The sequence below is a fragment of the Rana temporaria genome, chromosome 1 (assembly GCF_905171775.1).
Source record: "Rana temporaria chromosome 1, aRanTem1.1, whole genome shotgun sequence".
Taxonomy (NCBI): Eukaryota; Metazoa; Chordata; class Amphibia; order Anura; family Ranidae; genus Rana; species Rana temporaria.
Window position 1 is genome coordinate 223,854,214 of NC_053489.1, and position 18,120 is coordinate 223,872,333.

Genomic DNA, 18,120 nt, shown 5'->3' on the forward strand with positions numbered 1-18,120 from the left:
AAAAAAAATTACCTTTACAACCCCTTTAAACATCTCAGTCATCTAGTTTATAAGGCCTCAAAAACAAACCTCCATAAAGCATTTCCGGACCTGTGAACAGTGCGCAGGTGGAAAAGCATGGACAATTGGAAAATGTACCAGCCCCCTCCCTATAAAAGTCGACTTACTCATCAGTCTTTTGTCAGTGTGTGTTGGAATTAGAGTAGTGAGGGATAGTTTATAGCTCTTATAGCTCTGTGAGGGAGTGTTGCTAGCATATTCATTAATCTGTTCTGTGCACCATCACTGTGCATTGTAGTACCACCAATGGTATTTATAGTATTCATGGTGAATATACCAACACTCCTTCTAGGACTATGTTTTTGTGTGTGTGATAGCAACAATTTTTGTTGTGGTATAGGTGCTACTGGTGGTAATTGTTTTTTTTTTTTCTTTTCAATTTTTTAGGGGTTGATTATTTTTCCTTCATTTCAGATTTTTTTTTGTAAAAAAAAAAAAAAAAAAAGAAAAGGACCAAACATTTATTTTAGCCTTTAAATGTAGAGTTAGTGCTTGGTGTTTAAAGTTTTAGTTTATTTTTTTGAGGGAGGTATATTTTATTATACATTTTTTGGGTAATAACTCTGTAACGCACACAAGTATCACTCCGCCATATACTGGGATACTTGATATGCGATAATACCCTTACAACCATCACCACAAAATATTACAGTACAAACTATCCCTTTATGTATAGTTTAAGTTTGGACACACCTTCTCATTCAAAGAGTTTTCTTTATTTTCATGACTATGAAAATTGTAGATTCACACTGAAGGCATAAAAACTATGAATTAACACATGTGGAATTATACATAATTCAATACACAAAAAAGTGTGAAACAACTGAAAATATATTTCATATTCTAGGTTCTTCAAAGTAGCCACCTTTTGCTTTGATTACTGCTTTGCACACTCTTGGCATTCTCTTGATGAGCTTCAAGAGGTAGTCACCTGGCGCAGCACCCCATCACTCTCCTTCTTGGTCAAATAGCCCTTACACAGCCTGGGTGTTTGAGTTCATTGTCCTGTTGAAAAATAAATGATGGTCCAACTAAACGCAAACCGGATGGAATAGCATGCCGCTGCAAGATGCTGTGGTAGCCATGCTGGTTCAGTATGCCTTCAATTTTGAATAAATCCCCAACAGTGTCACCAGCAAAGCACCCCCACACCATCACACCTCCTCCTCCATGCTTCACGGTGGGAACCAGGCATGTAGAGTCCATCCGTTCACCTTTTCTGCGTCGCACAAAGACATGGGGGTTGGAACCAAAGATCTCAAGTTTGGACTCATCAGACCAAAGCACAGATTTCCACTGGTCTAATGTCCATTCCTTGTGTTCTTTAGCCCAAACAAGTCTCTTCTGCTTGTTGCCTTTCTTTAGCAGTGGTTTCCTAGCAGATATTCTACCATGAAGGCCTGATTCACACAGTCTCCTCTTAACAGTTCTAGAGATGTGTCTGCTGCAAAAGGTGGCTGCTTTGAAGAACCTAGAATATGAAATATATTTTCAGTTGTTTCACACTTTTTTGTTATGTATAATTCCACATGTGTTAATTCATAGTTTTGATGCCTTCAGTGTGAATCTACAATTTTCACAGTCATGAAAATAAAGAAAACTCTTTGAATGAGAAGGTGTGTCAAAACTTTTGGTCTGTACTGTACATATATTTTACGTCTTGACTTTTTATAAATTTTACCTTCAATCCCCAAAACGAAAAGGCCTTTTCATTACTTATTTAAATATATTTGAATTTTTTATATTTTCCACCCTTTGGATTTACATTTAATATGTTTTTGGCAGAATTGTACTGTATGTATTTTAACCAGTATATTGTACACATTTTTGCTGATGAAGTGGCCACTAAAAAGCTATGAAAAGAGATTGTGTTTAGCTTTTTTTATGATCAATAATTATTGACCTTCCTGAAGAATCCACTTAAAAGCACATGTTTATGTAATGGGTGCCTCTGCTGGCTACATATTGGTTCCATTTAGGGGCCTCATGCTTTCTGACTATTGTTCACTGATCTGATCACAACCTAGCACTGCAAAATAATTTCCATTAACCCCAACAGTCATCAAGTGCGACCACCAACATTCATATTCTCCACATGTGCAAAAAGGTCGCTGGTATGAAATGGGTACCAGTTGTGTCTCAGTCCCCATTAGTACATACACCACAAGTATCTATAGCCCATGGGACTTTTATCGAGTCACAAAACCAAGGTAAAAAGTAGTGTAATTAACGTATAATTAAAAACCAATAGATGAAATATCAAAATGTGTAACAGGCCAGGGGGGGGGGGGGGCATCCCAAATGCACATTAGACTCTACCAGGGAGTTGTAGAGAGGTGGGGAAGATGGAAATGATATATGCCCAATATGTGGATCTCCGGGCATTCCAACAGATCACAATGAAAGAAAACAATTCCAAACCGTCACATCAAAAATGACCTGGTGAATGTACAAATAAACCAATTGATTATTGGTTCAATTACTGTTCCTAAAGTAAAGCAAATATGCTGTGCTTAGACTCTAAAACAACAAAAATCTGTCTATTAAGACAATAAAACAAAGTGACTAGTGCTGTTGATAATGGAGACTTAGTGCCGCACAAAATGAAACATACTTATTTGGGGCTGGTGTGTTCAGCTATTAAGCTATCAGCCCATAGTGAGGGATATCAGTGTCACTGAGTCAATAAGACCCCCTACACCAAAGTGAATCATGCAAACAATACACAGCCAATAGAAATTGCATACAGGCTAGGGATGAGATGGGGCCCCAAAGTAGCCACATCACATCACTCCACCAAACCCAGGTCTCACAGCGGGTGCGATGCCAGCCCCCCCACACACGCAGCTTAGTTCATGAGGCCAAAGGGGTCCTGGCCATGATGCAAAAACAGTCTCCGGAACCGGAAACTGTAGGTAATGCCAAGCCCATTCGCCCCCTGTGGCGGAAGCAGAAGGGGACATAACATTGCGCAGTACATGGGGGATGAATGCACCCAAGTGACAACCCAAGAGCTGCACAGTGAAAATGGGCTTGCAACTCCCAGGGAAAGAAAAAGCGCTCTAGGGAAGGATACAATAATAGAAAACAAAATATATATAATGGAAAAAAAAAACACTGCATTCATCTCCAGATATACAATGTGGTAGTACAAAATCAAATCTGTAAGGCATTAACTGGACTTCCATTGCTAAACCTTAATGGATAAGTTCACCTTTCATAACATATTTAGGGTGTAACATGTAACATGTTATGAAAGGACCGACCCCTGCATCCTAGGATTCTTTTAACTATGTTAGTGAAACCTCATTTAGGATGCTTGTTCCATGTTGTCACTGTTTGAAGAGGCAACCAGAATGACAAGCTAGGTTGTGTAGGTAAGGAAGAGAACATAAGGTAGGCCTCTAGGGACACATTTCACTCCCTCTAAAACACCAGGAACTGTAAGTGTGTGGGGCAAAGACAATGTTACTCCTGGCAACATTGAGAAATTGGGTTCCCCTGCTTCTGTAATTTTTTGGCTGATGTGCTGGGCTGCCCTGTTTCTGGTGTTCTTTCAGAATGGGAATTTAGTGCAGCAGTTTGTTTTCTGTCCCCAGACACAGTTGATCAGCTCACCTTTATAAAAAATTAAACAGTCTTAGATCAGTGATGAGAACCAACCCCTTGTGGCTGATGTTACTAATTAAATTTAATCTGTCCCCAAAAACATTATCAAACTACTATATTTTTACCACCACTACTAGCCTGACACCATTACCATCCCCTGCCATCACTGCTGATCTCTCACACTCTTCTGCCAACAATACACCCCCCCCCACTTCTGCAGGCCTGTCATGATTACCATTTCCCAACACTTTTTGTCATCTGCTGTCACCACTGCTGACCTAACACCCATCACCATCTCCTATACAGTTTCTTGCCATTACTTTAGGTCTGCCATCAATACTATCACATGCTGCCCCCACAACTTTAACCCAGATCTTCAGGCAGGATGTCACATCTAATGTTTATGTAGTTGCACCTCAGCTGCCAATTTTTCCACCTCCACATTTGCAGTGCTTTATGCTGTTCAAGCAATGTCAGAGGGCTGCACTTATTGTTCCCACAGTTGCTTGTCAGCTGCCACATTTATGAAAATTTCATACATTTCGGCATACTACTTCAATGTTTGTGGTATATTCTGCTGCCCTGGCAATGTTAAGATACCATACCAAATTTTTGCATAGCTTCTCCTTAGTTGTAAAATGTATAGTACTTGACAAAGGCTAAATCATGCTGTCACGTCAGGAGGCAGGCTCTGAGATCAGTATTTGTAGCAGTAGAGAGGCTCCCACCTACCAGCTGTATAGGTGCAGCAATAGGTCACCCAGGCAGGTGTCACGATCTTACCCAAAGTACGGAGTCTAAGTATTAACTATTTTTAACCAAAGCTCCAAACAGTGGAGATGGGTTTTGTTGCATGTTAGTACCAGGTTGTGGTCCTCAGGAAGTTCATGGGAGGAGCAAGGAGTTTAACCACCTCAATATTGGGCACATTCACCCCTTTCCTTCCCAGACCAATTTTCAGCTTTCCGTGCTTTTGCACTTTGAATGACAATTGCGTGGTCATTCTACAATGTACCAAAATGACATTTTATAATTTTGTTTACACAAATAGAGCTTTCTTTTGGTGCTATTTATTCACCACTTTTTGTTTTATATTATTTGCGATATAAGCAAAAAAAGAGTAAAAAAAAAAAAAAACATTTTCTAATTTCTGTTTTAAAAGAAATCCAATAAAATCAAATTTCATCATAAATTTAGGCCAGAATGTATTCTTCTACATGCCTTTGCTAAAAAATCCTGATAAGTGTATGATAATAGGTTTGTGTGATCATGTAAAGATGTGCACAGATGATCACAGACAGATGTGTGCAGATGATCACTGGGACAGATGATTTTACTGGGACATATGTGGGACAGGTGTTTTTACTGTGTGTGGACGCTGTTTTGGGGACACTAGGCTGTAATCAGTGTGTAAAAAGTTGTAAAAAACAGCTCATACTCACTGATCACCAGCCATCTGCACAGATCCGCTCTCCTTCTTCTGACTGACAAGCTCCTTGTGAGAAGGAGAGCAGATCACCTAGCAACCTGGCTCTCTATCTATGTGATTGGACACAGCCATCATGTGATCAGGATGGCCAATCACAGAGTACACGCATGAGGCTGCGCAATCCCACTCCTTCTTAGGGACGTTCAGGAATGTCCATTCAGAAGGAGGAACTGCCCACCCGGCCATTTATGTGCAGTGGCAAGTGGTTAAGGTTCAGCAGAAACAAGGCACAAGGCAGGATTGTCCAACGGATCAGACAGGGTCCTGTCCAGCATCTCAGGTGGCTCAGCAAGAAGAGACATCATTAGACACAGCAGAGGTCACAAGCTCAAATCTGAGTCCTTGTTGGAGATTCAACAAACTATAGCTTAGAATATATCAGATGCAGTTTAGATAAAGGACACAAGATGTCGCTAATGCTCAATGCTATGCTGTGTTCTTTATGATATGTTGTATTTCCTGTCCCACAGTGATGTACTTGTTGGTTTCTTCTTCCTGCTTGTAGCCTGTGTGTTCTTCTTACCATGTTCCAATAAAGAAGCCAGTCCCTGTTACTACACAATGTCTGATCTGAATTAGACTCCGCTGCACCTATCAATCATACTCTGCAACAGGTTATGGGCCCAGAGTCCGGATAAAGTCTTATGACCAGGTGCGGCCTAAGCAGAACAAAGCCTTGAACGGAAGACATCGTGGCTGATGCGGAGATCGACATAAAGAAGCTTTCCAGTGACATCTCCTATAGACAAGTAAGACTGTTTATATATAAAGGAGGGATAAAATGGCTGGAAACTCAGAGCTTAAACTCTCAGTGGCAAAGCTGAATAATGACAATTACCAGCTACGGAAGTTTAAAGTGGAAATGCTGTTATCCAGAGATGACTTGTGGGAGGTTACCACTACAGACAGACCACAGGATAATAATCAGGACTGGGACAAGAAAAACAGACAAGCACGTGCCACAATAAGTTTACTAGTAGAAGATGATCAGCTCATTCATATACGCAATGAGGACACAGCGAAAGGCATGTGGGATGTACTGAAAAGACTGCATGAAAGATCCAGTTTAAACAACAAGCTGTTTATGCTGCGAAAACTTTACAAAATGAGACTTGACAGAGAACAGGACATGCAGGAGCATATAAACGCAATGCTGGAAGTGATTGAGCAACTCAGATCAATCGAGGAGAATATAACAGACAGTCACATTGCAGCCATGTTATTATGCAGTTTACCAGATACATATACTGCACTGATAAATGCACTGGAGACACGAGCTGAAACAGATCTGACGGTAGCATTTGTAAAAACCAGGCTCATAGATGAGTATCAGAGAAGAAAGGAATTAGTGCATGACTCCACAGAATCCGAAACCAGCACCGCTCTTAAAGCTACAGACGCAAGATTACACAGGAAAGAGACCAGAGCATGTTTCAGATGCCACAAACAGGGACACATAAAGAAAGACTGTACTATACGGAGAGCAGAGCAAATGAGACAACGTCCCTCTTATGCTAAACAAAAGGTCAAAACCACAATCAGTGACCCAAGGGAAGGCAACTGGAATGCCACATTTAAAGCGACAGGCAACAATAAATGCCAAGACTGGTGCACCGATTCAGGGGCAACCAGTCACATGACGAGTGATAGAAGTTTCTTCACAGAACTTGATCCGAACAACAAAGAAACTATTTACCTTGCAGATGAAAGCACCTTAACAGGATATGTGGATGCTGACTGGGCAGGAGACACCAATGACAGAAAATCTACCAGTGGCTACTTATTTTTCCTGTCAGGAGGCGCCATCAGTTGGACTAGTAAAAAGCAACTCACTGTTTCACTGTCGTCTTCTGAAGCAGAATACATTGCTGCAGCGGAGGCAAGCAAAGAAGTTATATGGCTGAGACAGCTATTAACAGATTTAGGTCAACCACAGTTGGGACCGACAGAAATCTATGAGGACAATCAAGGATGCATTGTACTCGCACATACAGAAGGAGTTAATTCAAGAACCAAGAACATTGATGTGAAGTTTCACTTTCTTAGGGATCTTCAAGAGCAAGGTCTTCTTGAGTTACTTTATTGCCCAACCGAGGATATGACAGCAGACATCCTTACAAAGCCTCTGACCGCCGAAAGACATTCAAAGCTCAAGAAGAAGATAGGTTTAACGGACTAAGCCTTAGTTGTTGAGAAGGGGTGTTGGAGATTCAACAAACTATAGCTTAGAATATATCAGATGCAGTTTAGATAAAGGACACAAGATGTCGCTAATGCTCAATGCTATGCTGTGTTCTTTATGATATGTTGTATTTCCTGTCCCACAGTGATGTACTTGTTGGTTTCTTCTTCCTGCTTGTAGTCTATGTGTTCTTCTTACCATGAGGCAGAGAGACATCTTTGTCTGTGTGATGATGTTACAATAAAGAAGCCAGTTCCTGTTACTACACAATGTCTGATCTGAATTAGACTCCACTGCACCTATCAATCATACTCTGCAACAGTCCTGACACAATGCTATTTCTCTTCTAGCTGTTTGTGTTGTTCATTAATGTGTACGCAAGATAAGCTTGAGCGGAATTCCATCGGGAAAAACATTGTTTTTTTTCCCAATGGAAAAAAAACACTCGTGTGTGTACAGGGCAGAAGAGAAATTCCCAAAACATAGCCTGTTGGGGGTACTTGGGGACTGAGGTTGAGAACCACTGCTGTACTTATTTATTTTACGTATTGTGAAGTAATCTTCAAAAATATTAATTTAAATTGATTTTGTTGTTCCAACCTTAGATAGGGATGTGGTTTTGACATTAACTTTAGAAAAAAGAAGTAATAATGCCTATGCAGTTTGCATACAAATCTGTGCTTTATATAGTGAGAAAAATACATATATATTTTACATCAGGTGTGTCAAACTGTGGCCTTCTACCTTTTATGGAACTACAAGTCCCATTATGCCTCTGTGTTTAGGAATCATGCTCTTAACTGTCAGCCTTGCAATGTCTCATGGGACTTGCTCTGCAACAGCTGCGGGGCCACAGTTTGACTCCTGTGTTTTACGTAAACAGCTGCATACTTTGTGTCAAGCCTAAAATGTCTACTAGGCTGTCTATATAATGGGAACAATACTTCATCCCTGTTCTGTGTCATAAATACACTTATATGTGGATTTGTAGAATGTAAAGCTGAATGTTGTAAGGCCTTCTCCAGCATATTCAATGCAGGCTGTACAATATTTCTGCTTTGTGTCTCTGACATAATCAACTGTAATTTCTGGATAAGAAGTGACTTGTCTCACACTTTTCAAATGCAGCCTACTACAAATAAATAAATTATGTGCAGTGTGACTCTGTAATATTCCTGCTTTGTGTCTGACACAATATGCAATGCCTATTTCTGGATAAAAAGTACTTCATCTCATCATCCTAAATTGCAGCCTACTAAAACGGCTTACATGGTGTGCCACATGTTTTTTTGACATTTCTGCATCATGAATCTGACTCAATCCAATGTAATATTTATTTCTTGTCTCTCTGTCTTCACATGTGGGCAACTAAAGGGTTCAACTATCTGCAGCGTGTCTCTATTATTTCTGCAGAGTGTCTCTTACATCCATTTGTCAGGGTCTGGATTTGAACTCCAAAACCTCTGCAACATCAGGTAATGTCTCTTCTTGATGAGCCACCTGGAATGCTAAATGGCTCTCTGGGCAATTCCTTGAATGATCCTGCCTTGAACCTTGTTTGACCTGCACCTTGAACTCTGTGCTCCTCATATGAAGTTCCTGATTCAAGCCTTGTCTCTGCACTTCCTGTTTGCCAGATTATTATACTCTCTCCAGCCAGTATCTAGCTTTTGTATTTCCCTGCTGCAATCCATATCTTTACTACCACTAGTTACCGCCCCTTGGCTTGTTCCTCGACTATGCTTCAGCTTGATCCCAACCTGCAACTACTTGTTACCGACCTTTTGGCTTGTTTGCTGATTATGCTTCTGTTTGATCGTTACCTTTACATCCTGGTGGGGCGATCCTGAGGACTGTAACGTGGTACTTATAAATAGATATAATAAATTATAAACAAGCGCGCAACCAAAATTTCAATAAAGTGTCATTATAGAAATCCCTATGAGAAATAGTCAAATCTGTAATGCTTGTGCATATAAAAATATATGCAAAAAACAGTGAATAACAACAAGAGGCAAATGTATTCAAAGTAAATTATGTGCTAAATGTTCATTGTGTGAAAAAAGAACAAAGTCCCAAAGCATAAAAATGGGACACTTCTAGGATTTAATCCAATAGCTACTGCAATATTCAATGGAGTATCTGGAAGGAGCCTTGGTCTTATTTTCAGCCAAAAGAGTGTAGAATTACTCTTGATCATGACAACACTGTAATTTATTTATTTGCATCAAGAATGCCTTGCCCCTCCCCCCTTAAATAAAGCATACTAAAAATACTAATGATGTGCAGCCTGTCTCTGTATTATTTCTGCCTTTTGTCTCTGACATAATTCACAGTCATTTTGTTTCTGGATAAAATAGTAGATTGTCTCACTTTCATGAAATGTGATCTTCTATGAAGGTTCACATAATGTGTAGCACATCACTTTAATATTTCTATTTTGCGTCTTTGTAAATTGTAATTCTGGATCAGAAATCCCACCCTTTAACATGCTACATGATGTGCAGCTTGTATCTATACAATTTCTGCCTTGTGTTTTTCACAAAAGTTTCTCTGTAATTTTTATTTTATGTGTTTTATAAAACCTGTCTTGTCTCTCCATTTTACATTGCTGCCCAATCAAGCTACTTACATTACAGTCTCTAGCCACTGTGCTATAAGTATGACTATTGTCTCTGAAATATGGCCCTCTTATTAGTATTGTTTTATAACATTTGCCTCATCTCTAGAATGTGATGTTGTTGTTTTTTTGTGTTGAATTAGTTAAACTTTGATAACAATACATTGTGGTACTACACCAGAATAAAGATTATATGCTATGCTATGAATTTATGTGTCTCCAACTTACTGTATGTATTTGTTTTAGTGTATGTTGCTTAGAAGCAGCCCTTAGGCCCCGTACACACGAGAGGATCTATCCGCTGGAATTGATCTGCGGATCAGTTCCAGCGGATAGATCCGCTGGTGTGTACATCCCAGCGGATCTTTTTCCGTGGATTTTTTTCGGCCCGACCGATTTCCAGCAGATAAAAATTTCTTAGCATGCTAAGAAATCTATCCGCTGGAATCGGCTTCAGCGGATCGATCCGGTGGTCTGTACAGACTCACCGGATCGATCCGTCCGATTCCCTCCCTCGCATGCGTCGTAATGATTCGACGCATGCATGGGTATCCTTATATGACAGCGTTGCGCACGTCGCTGCGTCATCATCGCGGCGACGGCACGACACGTCATCGCGATGGGATTTCGGCGCGGGTTTCGATCCGATGGTGAGTACACTCCATCGGATCCAAATCCGCGGAAATCCTCGAGAGGATTTATCCGCGGATACGGTCCGGCGGACTGTATCCGCGGATCAATCCTCTCGTCTGTACCCGGCATAAGTGGTATGCATTTACATAGGTAAGACACGTGATCTTTGATAAGCACTAGAGATGAGCAAATATGGAAAAACTGCTGCAATTCTCCAATCTGTTCCCACTATCTGAATTATTAAGATTTGGATCTACTGACAATTTTTATAATCCTTTTTAAAGAATATAGTGACATCTACCCCCAAACGATACCAAACAGCTACAGTAGTCAATATTGGTAGCGAAAGGGCTGTAAGGATGTAGACTTTTTCCTACTTCATTCATTAAATACACATACAAAAATAAATTGACCTCATTTAAAAGTACCAACACAGATGAAAGGACTATGGACACTTAACGTACATTACTTCAAACAAAGGCAGATAACTTTCCATCATTTTCCCCTATTCTAAGAGAAGGGGGTCATTTAAAAAAAAAATAGTCATTCACTGTTCACCAAGCATAGTGAATAAATGGTAAGCAGTCTTTTTATGCACCCATAGCGCTTAGTGCTGATCTTCTTGTATAGGCATGTTTCCTCTCAAAAATATATTACTTGATATTATTTACTTCCCCTCAAAATTGGCCCTAGTATGGTAGGAATATTTGACTATAAAAATATATAAACCAAAATTTTAAAAATCCAAAGGGTCTTCAATCTTTATCATCATGTTCTAGATCTCCTTATCATTCAACCTTAGTGCAGGTAGTATTTTAGAAACCAACGTTCCATCAAACATTTGCTGTGGACCCTTCTGTTTTTTTCTTCCTTTCTACATAAATCAGTATATTACTATGGGTCTTCAATCATCATATCCCAAAGTACTGATATTCTATTACAACTGCTAAACAAATAGACAACTCAGGGCCTTTCAGAAAGTGACAGAATATCAAGCGTATAGCACCACCTATAGATAAGGATTACTTGTAACACCATTGCTGTAAACCCATATACTGTATTTTGCCATCATAGGAAAAAAAAATTCAGTTTCTCAAACTGAAGTGCTGACGACAACTGTCTGCTGATCCCTAGCTAGAAAACAAAAACCACACTGAAGTCTGAAAAGTGCAATAAAATGTACCCACCCTCACACCTTGGCTACTAAAACCCATAATTAATAGAAGTTTCACACATTCTGAAGAGTCATTTTACGTAAAAGTAACTGCCTGGTGACAATTTTGTTTATACAGAACTATGAACCTGACTATTTGTAACTTGGGAAAAACAACTAAAATGCAACTTTAGCTGCTATTTTTTTTTTCTACTGCTGCAGACTTCATGCTACAAATGGTAAATTGTTTTTATATGAAATGTCCACTTTCACAGGCTGAATATGAACAGGTAATGGGTTAATCAAACATTCAGTGCAGGGGATTTATTTTTCTGTAATCCCTTAAATCCCAGGATAGGAGCTCCGCTCCAGCACTCCTTCCTGCTGTGTCTGAGGTGGAGGGAGTTGCGTTTTGTAGCACATTGATCTGCCTGAAATTCCATGAATGAAGTTTCCTTCCCTGCTGCCAAAAATTACACAGAGCAAGCAGCTATAAAACATGGCATTCTGCCAGGCTTCATAACACAGCCATGATGTAAGGGCCTAAATACACAGCAGAAATAAATGAAGTCTTGCAAAGAACATTAACACCTTCATTGCGACAAGTGGCTGGGAACCTCTCTCGTTGAAATAAAATGGTATACTTGTTTCATAATCTAGAGCTTAATTAAAAGATAGCTCAACACAAAATAGAAGTCAGTAATAAATATAGTGTTTGAATAGCATACAGTCTATCTGTACTTGAATGAAAAAATTGTAGGGAATTGGAACATCCTGCAAATGTTTTTTTGTCCTGTAACAGAAAATTAAAGCTGTAAAACAAAGTATCATGAGATAAACTGTAGCACACAAATTAATTTGAACCAGCAGTAGCTCCCTTGCCCCCTTATATTCTTGAATAGTAAATGTACATTTATTTGCTTGGAAGTGATATTAAATCTTTAGCACAAGCAATTCTGCAACTCACACACTACACAAATCTTGAAACATGTACCCAAACTTTGACTCATGTTCTCCTTTAAGCAATGATTTTTTTTTTTTTTTTTTGTGAGTTTGTAGCTTGGAATCTCTGTGTTGATGTACAAAGCATCCCAAAGAGTACAACGTGTTTTTTGGCTTTAGAAAAGGTATATGATATGCTTGTACTTGTATTTGAGTCTTATATTTACCATTAGCAAAAGAAAATTTTACTCAAAATGATTCAAATGAATATGTCTTTAATAGGACTTTAAGCTTCATGAAAGGGACATGTTGTACCCACATTTAGGCATGTACACAATCCAATCATGTTGCAAACAGAATAATGCAAATCATATGGTAATTATTTGTATGACTCATGTACATTTACTGATCATGTGAACAGTGCAAGTAGGGGTACTAGCATGTTTGAATAAAAAGTGAATCTGGGAAAATGGCTATATACATGGCAGAAATATATATTTTGTTTTATCTGCCAAAAGATTTGTGATATACAAACACCTCTTGTGATGTACACACCAGTGGTGTATTTAGGTTTTGTGCTGCCCTAGGCCTGACTAAACTCATGCAACCCCTAATTTAAATATGACCCACCCCTTCCTGTCAAGGTCACACCCCCTCCTGTTTAAAACCTACCCTGAAATTTGGGGACACTAGTTCTGAGGCTCTTGGGGGGAAGGATTCCCTTAATCAGCAGAGATTTCCTCTCACTTCCCATTTAGCTATGGGGCAGGAAATGAGGGGAATTAACGGATGGCAAAACAAAATTTGTGTTGCCTATAGTTCTATTTTACTGTAAGCACAAATGTCTGCTACATTTTTGGAGGACTAAGAGGACATAACCATGTCAGTACTGCAGCAGAAAAAAATATAACACAGTGATGAAGGTACTGTATGTTGTCCAGGCAGTGAGCAAAGGAAGGATTGGGGCAGGAAAAAATAAATCCATCTGTTTATTTTTCATATCAGCTAACAACAGAAATACAATTAAGATTCCTTAATATGTACAACTGACACAAGAAAAGGATTGCAGGTGAGTCCTACTACCTACCTGCCAGGTATAGGTGACCATGTCAGGGTCCCTTGTGTCTGCACTATCCCTATCATACCGGCAGCAGTGTGGCCGCTTTATGGGGGCGCCAGACCAATTTATCTGGCAGGCCAGTCCACCTCATAAGCCGGCGGGGACTCTTTTCATGCTGCCCCCCCTGCAAAGTGCTGCCCTAGGCCTGGGCCTTGTTGGCCTAGGCCAAGATACAGCATTGGTACACACACCTTGTCAATTCAGGAATACCATTATGCTCTTCGCATATTTGGAATTATAGCTTCCTAAGGCCGCTCTCTGGAAAAAGAAAATATGCTATTTGTTAACTATCCAAGGGGAAGTCTGAATTCAGAAATATAACTAAGAAGCTGAATTGCAGAACTAAGAATATACATTGCTTAGCTGGAAACTATGTTGGTTACCTTTATGAGTGTACAGTGTAGAAAGCATTTGAAAATCACAAAACTAGCTGTACAGAGTTACAAATCCTCTGAAAGGTAGCACTGAATATAATTTTAGCTACACTTTACTCCAGGGGTGCCCAATCAGTGGCCCGCAGAGCCCTCTGATGTGGCCCGTGTCCTTTCTGCTCTGGGATAGAATAGAATACTGTTGTTATTAAATGTAAGTTTATTACTAAAATCGCAGTGTATATATAGCCATATCTGTTCTGCAGTGGTTACTGGGCTGCTCTCAAACTAATCCACAGGATTAGTTTGGTATGTTTTTTGACAGTGCACCACACCTACAGGATATAATAGAAGTCTATGGCAAAGTGCAGCTAACCTGCAGGGAAGCCACTGGTGAACTGTACTGCACCTGTGATGTGGGTAAACAACCGTGCATCAGTGTGAAAGCAGCCTTAGTCCCCTTTCACACGGTCAGTCTGACCAAATAGGACCCTCCATTCACCTCTAAGGAGTGAAAGATGTAAATGGACTTGTGTCCATTTACAAACACCTACCTCCAATCCACAAGAAAAAAAAAAGAGTAACGTGGTCTCTATAGAGCCGAGTGGACTGCCATCCACCCGCTCCACTCATTGTGGCCCACGACCGGTTACCAAGTAGCTTAAGTGGCCCCCGCTCTTCAAAAGGTTGGGCAACCCTGCTTTACTCTGTTGTCCATATGTCATCAGTTGTCTGAAAATGCACTTTAAGGTGTGTGCTACCCTGTGGTTTATAGCCAAGAGCTGATAGTGACATCCACTATCCCATATAAATGAGCACTATAGTGTCATCTATACAATTTTGTTAGCAAATGGACATTTTAAATGCATATTTTATCTTGTTTGGTAAAATATTGAAAGAAACAAAAAACAAAATCATTAAATATTAAATTATTATTATTAGGCAAGCTCATTACTTGTCAAGGGTCCTTATTTCTCATATGCCCTTTACTAACACATCACACCATACAAAAAACTGGCACCTTTTATGGGTTATGTGACAGCCAGCCTGGTACCTTGCCTGGGTGCTTCCGCCAAGATACAGTTTCCTCCTCTCTGGAACCAGGAACCAGGTATTATAGCTGAGCATTGCACCCAAGAACTTTCCATCACTAGCCTAGGTGCACCCTTTATTGTAAATTCACATAGAATATATACCACACAAAATCAGATAAGAGTTTGATCACATTATCCTAAAAATGCAAACTTTAAACAGTAATATCAACAGTACATCTAACAGTACATTTAATGAACAGCCAACAGCTAACAGTGATCTAATTAACAGTAAGCTAATCAACAGCTAGGCATTACTAGTTATGGACGAACATCCGACAGGACGGTTTGAGAACGATAACCGCGACCTTTCGCAAATGTCCACGAACCGCAAGTTTGCAGCGGGCCCCATTGACTTTAACGGCAGGTGAATATTAAAAACCTGCAGGTCATATTTGCAGCCACAAAATACTTACTAGCTGTGCACAAATAGTCCCACAACATGGACACTGACCTACCAGAAGTATTAAGTGAAAAACCGGATACATAAGTAAGTGCCGGCCATTACAAGCCCCAACAATTAGCCGACAGGCGTTCACCTGACATCAAACAACGTTGTGTTGTGTGGCTGGAGGTACATTAAGCTATTCACCGGATACAGAAGTAAGTGTCGGCCATTACAGGCCCCAAAAATTAGCCCACAGGCGTTCACCTAAGGCCCCGTACTCACGACCAAACATGTCTGCTGAAACTGGTCCGCGGACCAGTTTCAGCAGACATGTTTGGCCGTGTGTAGGCCCGAGCGGACCATTTTCGGGCGGATCGGACAGGTTTCCAGCGGACAACTGTTTCCTGGACTTGCTTTAAAACAGTCCGCTGGAAACCTGTCCCCCCCACATGTACGGTCGTCTGTACAGACCTACCGTACATGTCCGGCCGCCCGCCATCCCTCGCATGCGTCGAATGACTTCGACGCATGCATGGAAGCATTTAAAAGGCAGGCCCGCCCACGTCGCCGCGTCATTGTCGCGGCGACACCGCGTCATCGACACGGCGACACCGCGGACACGCCCCGCGTATTGTTTATGCGCGGACTTCTGTTCGATGGTGTGTACAGCCATCGAACAGAAGTCCCCGGGCAGACATGTCCGATGAAAACGGTCCGCGGACCGGTTTCATCGGACATGTCTGCTCGTGAGTACAAGGCCTTACAGCAAACAACCTTGTATTCTGTGGTTCGTGGTACATTAGGCATTCACCGGATACAGAAGTGAGTGTCGGCCATTACAGGCCCCAAAAATTAGCCCACGGCGAAAGGCGTTCACCTGACAGCAAACAACCTTGTATTCTGTGGCTGGTGTTACATTAGGCATTGTAACAGCACTGGTGAACGGAGTGAACCACAACTGCGGATAGCAAGGAATTCAATGTGACTCTCTATGCGACAACTCAGTATTAGACCCCAGGTGTCACTCCTCGCAACAGGAGTTTGGGGGATCTATACATCATCTCTGTGTCACATAAAAGAAAGGCGTTGAGCTACTAAGCATGGACACATTACAACATGCGACCAAGACTGAGCATTTAAAAAAGCACTATCATGTACTGCAGAGCAAGTAGCACACCTATACCAGTGCTTGAAAGGACTTTTGTGGACCTGTTAGGTAGCGATTGTGTCGCTAAAGTCTGTCCCTGCTGGAAACGCCAACCTCTCCCTACACTGACAAAAAATATATGAATGTATTACACACTATCATGTACTGCAGAGCAAGTAGCACACCTATACTAGTGCTTGAAAGGACTTTTGTGGACCTGTTAGGTAGCGATTTGTGTCGCTAAAGTCTGTCCCTGCTGGAAACGCCAACCTCTCCCTACACTGACAAAAAATATATGAATGAATGTATTAGACACCTATATACTGCACAGCAAGTAGCACACCTATACCAGTCCTTAACCACTTGCCGACTGCGCACCGTCGACATACGTCCACAAGGTGGCTCTCCTGGGCGAGATCACGTAGTATGACGTCCGGCGCGTGAACGGCAAGGGGGCGCGCGTGCGCGCCCCCCCGCCGTTCCCGATGATCAGATTCGATGCAGAACTGATCAATCACCAGGTCCAGGCCAATAAAATCTGGCCTGGACCTGGTGATCGCTCTAACCAATGGTTGTCTTCCACTGGCAATGTTTTGTAAACATTGGCAGGGGAAGTACTGCTCTCTCCCTCGTGTCGGTCTTTCCGTTCCAGACCGAGAGGGAGAGAGCATCTAACCGTGAGTTGCACAACACTACACTGACACCAGGTCACGTAGGCACACAATTCACCCCCCGATCACCCCCCAAATTAACCCATTCACTGCCTGTCACTGTGTCACCCAGTACAGCAATCCGATTTTTTTTTTATCGCTGTACTAGTGTCATTAGTGACAAAAATAAGTGTTAGGGTAATCAGTCTTAGGCCCTAAAAAGTCTAGGGACCCCCCCTAACCCCCCCCAATAAAGGTTTAACCCCTTCATTACCCCCTGTCACCAGTGATCACAGTATAAGTGTCACGGGTGACGCAGTTTAGCTAGTTAATTTTTATAGCATCAAGGCACCCGCCATATTTTTTGCAATAAAGTTTTAACCCCCTGATCGCCCGGCGGGTGATCAAAGTTTGGTTTTAGCGCCAGATAGGGTCTGCGTCGCCCCAGGCAGCGGCCAATAGCGCTAACACCCACGCACGCACCATACGCCTCCCTTTAGTGGTATAGTATCTGATCGGATCGATACTTGATCTGATCAGATCTATACTAGCGTCCCCTGCAGTTTAGGGTTCCCAAAAACGCATGGTTAGCGGGATCAGCCCAGATACCTGCTAGCACCTGCGTTCAGCCCCTTCGCCCAGTCCAGCCCACCGAAGTGCAGTAT